Raw genomic sequence first — 12,850 nt, 5'->3', positions numbered from 1 at the left:
AGGGACCTCAGGAGGTCATCTCGTCCAACCCCCTTTTCAAAACAGGACCAATCCCAAACTAAATCGTCCCAACCAAGGCTTTGTCAAGCCTGACCTTAAAAACCTCTAAGGAAGGAGATTCCACCACTTCCCTAGGTAACCCATTCCAGTGCTTCACCACCCTCCTAGTGAAAAATATTTTCCTAATATCCAACCTAAACCTACCCCACTGCAACTTGAGATTATTACTCCTTGTTCTGTCATCTGCTACCACTGAGAACAGTCTAGAACCATCCTCTTTGGAACCGCCCCCCTTTCAGGTAGTTGAAAGCAGCTATCAAATCCCCCTCATTCTTCTCTTCTGCAGACTAAATAATCTCAGTTCCCCCAGCATCTCCTCATAAGTCATATGTGGCATCCCCCTAATCATTTTTGTTGCCCTCCGCTGGACTCTTTCCAATTTTTCCACATCCTTCTTGTAGTGTGGGGCCCAAAACTGGACACAGTACTCCAGATGGGGCCTCACCAATGCCAAATAGAGGGGAATGATCTGCTCGCAATACTCGATCTGCTGGCAATGCTCCTACTTATTTAGCCCAAAATGCTGTTTGCCTTCTTGGCAACAAGGGCACACTGTTGACTCATATCCAGCTTCTTGTCCACTGTAACCCTAGGTCCTTTTCTGTATAACTGCTGCCTCACCATTCAATCCCTAGTCTTTAGCAGTTCATAGGATTCTTCTGTCCTAAGTGCAGGACTTTGTACTGAGAACCATAGAATCATAGAATATCAGGGTTGGAAGGGACCTCAGGAAGTCATCTAGTACAACCCCCTACTCATAGCAGCACCAATCCCCAACTAAATCATCCCAGCCAGGGCTTTGTCAAGCACTTGCCCTTGCTGAACCTCATCAGATTTCTTTTGGCCCAATCCTCTAATTTGTCTAGGTCAATCCCTACCCTCCAGTGTATCTACCACTCCTCCCAGTGTATCTACCTCTCCTCCCAGTCATCTGCAAACTTGCTGAGGGTGCAATCCATGCCATCCTCCAGATCATTAATGAAGATACTGAACAAAACCGGCCCCAGGACCAATCCTTGGGGCACTCCGTTTGATACCGGCTGCCAACTAGACATGGAGCCATTGATCACTACCCATTGAGCCCGATGATCTAGCCAGCTTTCTATCCACCTTGTAGTCCATGCATCCAGCCCATACTTCTTTAACTTGCTGGCAAGAATACTAACATACCTGTAAAAACCCTTCTTGTTACTCTTAACATCCCTTGTTAGTTGCAACTCCAATTGTGGTTTGGCCTTCCTGATTTCACTCCTGCATGCCTGAGCAATAGTTTTATACTCCTCCCTGGTCATTTGTCCAAGCTTCCACTTCTTTTAACCTTCTTTTTCTTTTTTGGGTTTAAGATCAGCAAGGTTTCACTGTTAAGCCAAGCTGGTCACCTGTCATGTTTACTATTCTTTCTGCACATCTGGATGGTATGTTCCCGCAACCTCAATAAGGATTCTTTAAAATACAGCCAGCTCTCCTGGCTCATTTTTGAAGAGCGAAGAATAGCTCCAACACTAGAGATACCAGACAAGTGAACACAATATATATATTGCTGATGAGTCAAAATGGCTAATGATAGATTATGCACATACAAAGCAACACTACGTACATAGGACACCATACTAGAGAAAAATTGCCATAGAAAGTTGCAAGGGTGATTCTTTATTTCACAAGGCAAACATTGCAGTTAGAAATACTGGTTAGTGACCAGGTGCAACCATTTATCAAAATTCTAAGCTCCTGTGTTTTCTGAGCTATTAAGAAATATACACTTGTCTGCTGAAAGACCTGCTCCTGGCAGACAGAGATTGAAACATTCCTTGAGAGAGAAGATATTTGTGCTGCTCAAAAGTATATCTGATGCATCATTGTTTGCTTGTACTCTGTGATGCATCAGCTTATGGATGAATGTATCCCACATTCTGTTGGAAGCATACTCTAATCATATTGACTCATGCTCAGTTATATTAATGATTATGTTTGTTAATGAAGTGTTGAGATTTTCCAGGTAGAACATATACTCAGTTGTGTGGAAGAATAAAAAATTAAGAATGCTTAAAAATGTCTACTATGTTGAGGTAGGAAATGTAGCTTGGCCTTTAAGAGTCTTTAGGACACTGATTTAGAATCGGATTTGAAGAACTAGCGAGGAGGTGAACAAATGCCTAATCAGAGCCATTGTCCAGTATTTAATTGTCAACTTCACACTTCTGTATTTTCTCAGTTATCAACTAGTAGAAGATTGAATCACCTTTAATCTGTATTTATATATTAATAAGTAAGACTTCCTTGTCATATAAATTGAATTTTAAGTAAAGCCCATATTCTCTCATCTGTCTCTCTTACAACAACACATGGAAACCCACACAGATTTCTCTGTAAAAGGGAACATCATCTATGTGCTGCTAATCCATCTGTTGGTGATTTTTCTTTGCTTATCAAAGAGCTGTATGTTACATAGAATCTGACAGAATGTAGGTACAGTATGAAAGTATCTTTTCCCTAAAAGTTGATTTGATTCTTTTCACATACCATGATACAATTCAGTTTCTGATATCTTGAAACCGTGCTTCAGAATAAGCCATGAGTATGCTGGGTTTAATTAAGTGCAGTATATTCTTCATGTGTTTTCTCTTTTCTTCTTAAAGAGTAACTAGGAGTTCCTTGTCTGTCCCTATTGGTTGAAGTTCTGAATCCACTAATGTGACATACATAAGCTCAAAGGACAAAAAAGACACACAAAGCTAGGGAATGCACAGACTACAAAGATACGCAGTACAAACAACAAAACAAACAGCAGTCAGACATAGCTTCAGACTGTGAGTCATTGTCAAGGCTCCTGGAGATGCCTGAATGAGTACATCTCAATCTCAGGCAAAAGGAGGAGAGATGGAACAAATTGCTACCTTTCTCAGAAACACAAGTTTTTAAAGCCCTCAAGAGGTACATTTCTACAATATTACTGAGGATTTCTAGAGAAACAATCCAAAAACAAACAAAAAACATTTTTGCAAAATGTATTTAAAGAAGTATTAGGGCTACATGTGTGATTTATAGTCCAGCCTGCTTTTGGGCTACTGTAGAGATGTCCCTTCCCAGGTAGAGCCCTGCAGGGCATGTGACTGAAACAGCCAAGCCCCAGATCCTCAAAGATATTTAGCCATTTGATTTCAAAAGGAGTTAGGTGCCTAAATATCTTTGAGGATCTGGGCCCAGGTCCCTCCCCAAACTCCTCTCTGCGCAGGGGGGAGTGCACATGCTACACTTTCTTTGTGGATGGTGCAGTGTGAAGAGGATATGTGTGTTGTTTATTTAAAAGCGTAGCAGGAAGGAAGCCAAAAGGGGTGTGTGGGAAAGTCCTAGGCAGAAGCCCTAATGTGAAACTTTAGGGACAGTTCTATTTTTCTTGTTCTAATACAGCTCCTTCAGTGTTAAAAAGAAGCAACTGTAATTTTTTAAAAATAATATTCACATGAGAGTATTCCCTACTTCAGAGCTGGCCAGTATACAGGTGTGATGTAGAAGGGAGATTAGGCCATGGCCTTGCTCCTTCTCTCCCCCCCTTCTTATCCTTTTTGGGATGATTTCTCCCTTGAACAGAGGAAATGCTTCCATATCCAGCCCCGGCATGGATGGTGAAAACTGGAGAACGATAGCTTTGCCTTCATCTTCTCCTGAGCGCTAGCCATAGGGTCAAGCAAAAATCTGGCCCATAGTACAATAACGATATAAATTAACAAAAATACAGATTCATCTACTTAATTCCAAGCAAAATAAATGTAAAATCATCGTAAATAATTACTGAGGATACAAGAATATCAAGGAGCACGAATGTGTGAATTTAAAAAATAATTACAAATGAAAATAGTTAAATATTTAACTGATAATTGTGAAATAAATGAGGATGATGGCAAACACAAAAAGAACAATTAATTCATTAATTTTACATGCAAATTGCTAATTATTTTAATGTTTAAAAATAGTAAATAATTAACTTAGAAAGCCTTTTCTAGAATAATTAGTTGTATACTTAAACTAGCTCAAATACAAAACCAAACATATTGGATCAACACAAAGACATAATTATTAGACAGTAATTTAACACATTATTCTCTAATGTGCTATAGTAAGAAATCAAGTTAAATAGTTGAAGGATAGCAAAGAAAATATCAATGACATTGCAAGAGAGAGTGTGTGTAATGTGTGGAATAAAAATGTAAAACAAGATTGTGCCGAGAAAGGATAGCTACCCATCTGAAAATTTACTCCAGTGGTGAAGTTTTCCTAGCTCCACAAAAAGCTCAGATACTGCTTCAAATGAGGGCAAAGTGAATTCATAGATTAGATAATGATTTTTCCAGTTTAATCATTTGAATGTTTCCAGTTTAATCATTTGATCGGCAACCTTTGGCATGTGGCCCATCAAAGAAATCCGCTGGCGGGCCGGGATGGTTTGTTTACCTGCAGCGTCCACAGGTTTGGTCAATCACATCTCCCACTGGCTGCAGTTCACCGTTCCAGGCCAATGGGGGCAGCGGTAAGTGGCGCCAGCCGAGGGATGTGCTCACTTCAATTCTCGGCAAAATCATGGAGCAGGTCCTCAAGGAATCCATTTTGAAGCACTTGGAGGAGAGGAAGGTGATCAGGAACAGTCAACATGGATTCACCAAGGGCAAGTTATGCCTGACCAACCTGATTGCCTTCTATGATGACATAAATGGCTCTGCGGATATGGGGAAAGTGGTGGATGTGATATACCTTGACTTTAGCAAAGCTTTTGATATGGTCTCCCACAGTATTCTTGCCAACAAATAAAAAAAGTATGGATTGGATGAATGGACTACAAGGTGCGTAGAAAGCTGGCTAGATTGTCGGGCTCAGCCGGTAGTGATCAACTGCTCAGTGTCTAGTTGGCAGCCAGTATTAAGCAGAGTGCCCCAGGTGTCAGTCCTGGGGCCGATTTTGTTCAACATCTTTATTAATGATCTGGATGATGGGATGAATTGCACCCTCAGCAAGTTCACAGATGACACTAAGCTGGAGGGTAGGGATAGGGTCCATAGTGACCTAGACAAATTGGAGGATTGGGCCAAAAGAAATCTGATGAAGTTCACAAGGACAAGTGCAGAGTCCTGCACTTAGGACAGAAGAATCCCATGCACTCCTACAGGCTGGGGACCAACTGGCTAAGTGGCAGTTCTGCAGAAAAGGGCATGGGGATTACAGAGGACGAGAAGCTGGATATGAGTCAACAGTGTGCCCTTGTTGCCAAGAAGGCTAAAGGCATATTGGGTAGTATTAGTAGGAGTGTTGCCAGCAGATCGAACGAAGTGATTATTCCCCTCTATTCGGCACTGGTGAGGCCACATCTGGAGTACTGCGTCCAGAAAGGATGTGGACAAATTGGAGAGAGTCTGGGGGAGGGCAACGGAAATGATTAGCAGGCTGGGGCACATGACTTAGGAGGAGAGGCTGAGGGAACTGGGCTTCTTTAGTCTGCAGAAGAGAAGAGTGAGGGAGGATTTGATAGCAGCCTTCAACTACCTGAAAGGGGGGCGGTTCCAAAGAGGATGGTTCTAGACTGTTCTCAGTGGTGGCAGATGACAGAACAAGGAGTAATGGTCTCAAGTTGCAGTGGGGGAGGTCTAGGTTGGATATTAGGAAACACTATTTCACTAGGAGGGTGGTGAAGCACTGGAATGGGTTACTTAGGGAGGTGGTGGAATCTCCGTCCTTAGAGGTTTTTAAGGCCCGGGTTGACAAAGCCTTGGCTGGGATGATTTAGTTGGTGTTGGTCCTGCTTTGAGCAGGGATTGGACTAGATGACCTCCTGAGGTCTCTTCCAGCCCTAATATTCTATGATTTTATAAACAAGCTAAGGAAATATGGTCTGGATTAAATTATTATAAGGTAGCTACACAACTAGTGGAAAAACAGTACTCAAAGAGTAATTATCAGTAGTTTGCTGTCAAACTGGAAGCATATATTTAGTTGGATCCCATAATGGTCTCTCCTGGGTCTGGGACTATTAAATATTTTGTTAATGACTTGGATAATGGAGTGGAGAGTATGCTTGTAAAATTTGCAGATGACAAAGCTGAGAGGAGTTGCAACCACTTTGCAGTGAGAATTAGAATTCAAAATGAAACATATATTGGAGAATTTGACTGAAATCAATAAAGACAAGTGCGAAGTGTCACAGATCCTATGGAGTACACTCTCCAGACCACTCACTAAGACTGCTGTGAGGGGAATCCAACTTCAAGCATCTGTGCTCTGTGTTAGGATATAGATATTCAGGGCTGTCTGCAAAGGCCTGTACTTTAAGAATTTAGGTGTATTCTTATCACTTGGCTAGTTCCAGAGGTATAAAAGAAAGAATCAAAACCACTGTCTGCCAGTGTAAGGGCCTTCTCTTACTGTGACAGTTTGTGGCCCTGTGCTTAGGCTCAGGCCTTTGGCTAAGCAGCAGAGGCAGCCATAAGCTGGGAAGCGAACGGTCACATCCTCACATTCCAAACTAGTCACATTGAAATAAGGTGCTATTGGGCTGTTAGGCACTATCAGGACAGGATTGTATTCCTATCACCTCCAGAGAAAGGGAAGTGCCTAGAAAATGTAAAAGGAAACTTAGTTTGATAGCATCCTGTCTGGCAAGAACTCACTTATCAATAACTGGGATGTGAAATCCTCACTTCTGTGTTGTCTTGTCATTGTAGTTCCCACTTTGCTATTGTTTGTCTGTATAATCTCTGTCTGGTTCTGTGATTGTTCCTGTCTGCTGTATAATTAATTTTTCTGGGTGTAAACTAATTAAGGTGGTGGGATATAATTGGTTACATAATCATGTTACAATATGTTAGGATTGGTTAGTTAAATTTCAGGAAAATGATTGGTTAAGGTATAGCTAAGCAGAACTCAAGTTTTACTATATAATCTGTAGTCAATGAGGAAGTGACTGGGTGTGGGTGGGGGTGGGCATGGGCATGTGGGTGTGGGAAATGGGAGCAGGGAATGGGAGTAAGAAAATTGGAATCATGTTTTGCTAAAGGGGGAAATGGGAACAGGGAATGGGAGTAAGGAAGTTGGAATCATGTTTGGCTAAGGGTAGGAATGGGAACAGGGACACAGGTGTAAGGCTCTGTGGTGTCAAAGCTGGGAAGGAGGATACTGGAATCATGCTTGCTGGAAGTTCACCCCAATAAACATCGAATTGTTTGCACCTTTGGACTTCGGGTATTGTTGCTCTCTGTTCATGCGAGAAGGACCAGGGAAGTAAGTGGGTGAAGGAATAAGCCCCCTAACACTCTGGATCCCCTGGAGTGTATTAAACTTCTGAAGCCTCAGCAGGCTGCAGCCCTGGTTCCTCCCTTGGCCTCTCTCGCACATGTCTCAGGCACTAACTCTGTCCGCTTTCACTTCTCAGAGGTGGTGCTCTCCAGCCCACTTGTCCAAGGCTGCTGGCACTCAAGATACTCTAGTTACTTAAACATACAACTTTCTCAGACCTCTACCCCAAAGGTGTGAAGCTTCTGGTTTACAATTTAACCTTCTCAGGGGCACATAGTGGTTATCAAATACAGACACTTTTCTCAGAGTCTGACATATTAAGGCTCTTCTAATCATGTAAAGCACAGGAGAATACAGATTGTACAAAACTAAAAACATCTGAAATTGTGATGTCCCTCAGTTTCTAACTCATCCTTCCCTTGGGTGTCCTTGGGGAACTATCTGGGTCCAGGCTGGAAGGCAGGGTGGTCTCAGTCTTATGCAGACAATTATATGATGGATGGACTGTCTCCCTTCTGAAGACCCTTACCCAGGTTCTATGACCTTTCTCGCCCTGCCCCACATTTTCCATCTCACCCATTGCTGTATATTTCTTTATTTAAACTTCTCCTAGTCACCTGGTCTTTTTTCTTCTATTACTGGTAAATTTCCACTGCTCCTACTTTCCCCCTCCCTTCAGAGAAACCAGATAACTAAGATTTCTAAGGATGCAGCTGGATTGGGGGTGGGGTTGCGGTTAGAATAAACTTTATGAGCTCTAAGTACCATTGTTAACATTAAGTATTTCTTATTATCCCTGTCTGGTCTGTATCTGCTACAGGGCGTCAGCAATGGTGGATCCAAATACATATAGGCACAGAGGGTACCCCAGTTATTTGTAATAAAACTGCACAATAGTAATCAAAATTCATATTTTGCACAATAGTAATCAGAACTATATTTAGGAAGGCAAAATGCACTAATAGAAAATGAGGAATAACTGGGTCGGCAGTAATACTAAGGAGAAGGATACAGAAATTATAGCACATTAGAAATTGAATATGAGCCAACATTATGATTCAGCTGTGAAAAAGGCAAATATTCTGGGGTAGTGTCAAAAAGTAGTGTCATATGCAAGACTTGGGAGGTAACTGTTCTGCTCTACTCGGCACTCACTCAGATTTGTGGTTGCAATTCATTGTGAGTAAAGATATTTTGTGTCTGCAAATTAAGCTCACAAACAGGGAGGATAAGGCCCAGCCTGAATACAAATATCACTCTTCTGAGCAAAAATTGATAAACTGTGTTCCAGTGAGAAGGTGTTTTTTGAATAAAACAACCTTCTGGAACAAATGACCACAAAACAAATTATTTTAATCTTGTCACATCTTCAAACTATATTGGCACAGTTCCCGGCTCTTTAACATTAGAATTGTCAAAATATGCTTCTTATCCACTGTGTCCAATCCTGCTCCATTTGAAGTCAATGGGAATTTATCCATTGACTTCTGCTGGAGCAGGATGAGGCCCAATCTGCCATTTTGGACTTAGACCAGGATCTAGAACTAGTAGACCAGTACATTTGCTTATAGAAATCAAGCTCCTGGCTTTAATTGATTTCTGGGCACTAAAAATCCAGACTCATACTGTCAATGACATTTAAGCATTTTTCAAAATGATTTTCATATCATCGATGGAATTTTGATGTACAAATAAAAGTTTACCAAGAGTGGAGGAATAAGCAATAACACTTTTATGAATGAAGAGCCAATTTTTCAGAAGCATTTAGGCACCTAAAAATATAGACAGGTATCTAGTTTTCAAAAGCATTAATGTGCCTAATGCCCACTGAAATTAATTGTGGGGAGGACACACTTCACTCATAGAGCTGCACCTCTGGCATGCCCTCACTGAAAACCCGAAGAGGAATTCTGACTGAGTCAGACAATCATTCCCAGGGGATCCTGTTGCAGTCTTGTCTTTCCTTCTAGCCTTCTGACTCTAGCCCAAGAATTGTGTGTTATGATATTATTTACACATACTCCAAAGCTGCTTTATTTTAGAGTATGGCCTAGACCTCTGATCCAGTTGAGGAACTATAGTTCTGCCAATTCCCTTGCTGTAGCAAACAGGCAGTAGAACAAGGCACAGAGAAGAAGAAAAAAGCACAAACTCTGATGATTTAACAATTAAAAATATAACTTCCTCAGATAATAAACCACTGCGAATATATTTATATTAAGGGCCAAAGTTTGGTTGCTTCTGTGTAAGTGCACTCAAGCAAAACATGACACAAGGAACCATTTCCACTGCCCACACCCCACACTGATGTAGGTCAAAATACAGAGCTTACATTCCTTTCAGCACTAACTTGGGTGTCCAGCTAGTATGACTGATGGTGCTGGCAAGTCTGCAAGGATGCACTGCAAGTCAGTGGTGGAGATAAGTTTTGTAACCAGCGGGTTGATGGGTCACTGGTGATTGGCTGGAGAGAGAGTCTGCTCCAAAATCACCTTGCAGTAGCAGCTCCTGTTCTGCAGGGCTGGGCCCATCTCCCTACTCCATGCATTGCAACCTAGCATACAGGGTCGCATGCCATTCAGGGTTGGCCCGACTGCCCCTCCATCATGACTGAAGGGCAGACAGGCTAAATTTGAGTCAGTGGTGTTGCAATCAGGCACACAGAGTGACAGCACTATGTAACCTTGTGAAGCATGTCACAGTGCCTGGAATGGGGAACCAAACTCAGTCTGTCAAGTGAGTGTGGGGTGGGCTTGCTCTCCATACCAGTGTGAAAATTCATGTCACACACCTTCTTTGGTCAAATTGCATAATATGCTTGAAAAGGTACCACACATACACCTAGTGGCTGCCAAGGGAGGAGGCGGGATATTAGCTCTGCCACTGCTTCCAGTGACCCTGGGGACATAACCAAAGCCTTCTCCCCTCTATCTGAATGGTGACTGCTAGCATTTTTAAATGACAAAACTAAAAAAATGTGCACTCACAGACTTTAAGGCCAGAAGAGCCATTATGATCACCTAGTCTGATCTCCTCCTGTGTAACACAGACCAGAGAAGTTCACCAAATAACTCCTGCATCAAGCCTAAGATTTCTGGCTGAGCTAGAGCATCTTTTTTTAGAAAGATATCCAATCCTGATTTAAAGACTTCAACAGATCGAGAATCCACCATAACCCTAGGTAATTTTTTCCAATGGTTAACTACCCTCAGTGTTTAAAAATGTGCCTTATACAATAGAGAAAGAGTAAGTAAGTAAGCCAGAAAGATGCAGATAATACACAGTTCTACCTATGCTTCACCATGTATGACCAAGTTGGCCAAGTGCTTCGACAAGATCTGCTAATGGATGAAGAAGTGATGGTTCAGGCTAACCCTGAGCAAGACACAGATGATGCTTGTGGGCAGAGGAAAGCACTTTGAAGAGTTCACAGCCATGGTGCATTCCCCTTTGTTTCAAGTTACACATCCACAATTGGTCAGTTCAGTCTGTTTACCTCTGTCATTTGTGAACATGATATTCATTCCTACCATTTGTATCCTATATTTTAACCAGTTACTCATCTATGAGAGGACCTTCCCTCTTATTCCATGAACGCTTACTTTGCTTAAGGGCATTTGGTGAGGGACTTGTCAAAGGCCTTCTGAAAGTCCAAGTACACTATTTCCACTGGGATCACTCTTGTCCACATGTTTGTTGACTCTCTCAAAAATTCTAGTAGATTGGTGAGGCATGTTTTCCGTTTACGAAAGCTGTGTTGACTCTTCTCCAACATATTGTGTTCATCTGTGTGACTGATAATTCTGTTCTTTATGATAGTTTTAACCAATTTGGCTGGAACTGAAGTTAGACTTACCGACCTATAATTGCCAGGAATGCCTCTGGAGCCTTTTTTAAAAATAAGCATTACATTAGTTATCCTCCAATCATCTTGTACAAAGTCTGATTTAAATGATAGGTTACATTACAATAGTTCTGCAATTTCATATTTGGGTGAACACCATCTGGTCCTGGTGCCTTATACTGTCTGATTACCAATTTGTTCCAAAACCTCCTCTATTAACCCCTCTATCTGGGGCAGTTCCTCAGATTTGTCACCTAAAAGGAATAGCTTGGATGTGGGAATCTCCCTCACATCCTCTGAAGTGAAGACCATGCAAATTAGGTTCTCTGAGTTTCACTTCTCTGCAATGGCCTTGTTTTCCTTGAGTGCTTCTTTTATACCTCGATCATCCAGGGCCCCACAGATGGCAGGCTTCCTGCTTCTGGCATAGTTATAAAAAATTTTGCTCTTAGTTTTTGTGTCATTTGCCAGTTGCTCTTCAAATTCTTTTTTGGCCTGCCTAAGTATAGTTTTACACTTGCTGTGCCAAACTTTATGCTCCTTTCTATTTTCCTCAGTAGGATCAGACTTCCAATTGTTAAAGGCTGCCTTTTTTGCCTCTAACCACCTCTTTTACTCTGTTGTTTAGCCATGGTGGCATTTTTTGCTCCTCGTACTGCCTTTTTTTAATTTGGGGTATACATTTATTTTGAACCTTGACATGTTATTACATAGTCTCCATGCAGTCTGCAGGCATTTCACTCTTGAGACTATTCCTTTTAATGTTTGTTCACTTAGCTTTCTCATTTTTGTGTAGGTCCCCATTTTGAAGTTAAATGCTACTGTGGTGAGTTTCTTTGGTATTCCCCGCCCCCCCCCCCACACAAAGATGTTAAATTTGATTTGATTATGGTCATTATTATGAAGTGATTCAGCTACATTCACCTCTTGAACAAGATCCTGTGCTTCATTTAGGACTAATTCAAAAATTGCCTCTCCCCTTGTGGGTTCCAGGATTAGCTAGTCCAAGAAGCGGTCATTAATGGTCTCTAGAAATTTCATCTCAGCATCCCATCCTAAAGTGATGTATACTCAGTCCCTATGAGGATAATCATAATGGGGCATTTCAACTGGGTTTTCTGTCTCCCTGAGCATTTCCAAATCACCATCACCATCCTAGTCAGTAGTACAATTCTACTGCTATATTTTTATTATTCAAGCATGGAATTTCTAGCCATACAGATTGTATGTTGTAGTTTGATTCATTTAAGATTTTTATTATGTTTGACTCTACTTTCTTTCACATATATTGCCACTCCCTCATCCCAATGACCTGCTCAGTCATTCCTATATAATTTGTATTCCGGTACTATTTATTATCACTCTTCCACCAAGTTTTTATGATGCTTTTTATATCAATAGTCTCATTTAATACCAGACACTCAAGTTCACTCATGTTAGTATTTAGTCTTCTAGCACTTGTATACAAGCACTTATATAATTTGTCAATATTAAGTTGTCTGCCTTCATGTGATGTAATTGAATGGGACTCTTTTTTCTTTGACTGTTTCTCTTCAGTTCCGACTGGTACTTTATCAACTTCCATCCTCGCCTCTCCTTGGATATAGAGTATCTTCTTTAATAAATCGTCCCCTAAGGGATGTCTCTGTCTGAACCATGTGCTTCTCC

This window comes from Eretmochelys imbricata, chromosome 2 (assembly GCF_965152235.1).
Source record: "Eretmochelys imbricata isolate rEreImb1 chromosome 2, rEreImb1.hap1, whole genome shotgun sequence".
Classification (NCBI taxonomy): Eukaryota; Metazoa; Chordata; order Testudines; family Cheloniidae; genus Eretmochelys; species Eretmochelys imbricata.
The sequence above is the reverse complement of the archived record's forward strand: the minus strand, read 5'-3'. Positions refer to the sequence as shown.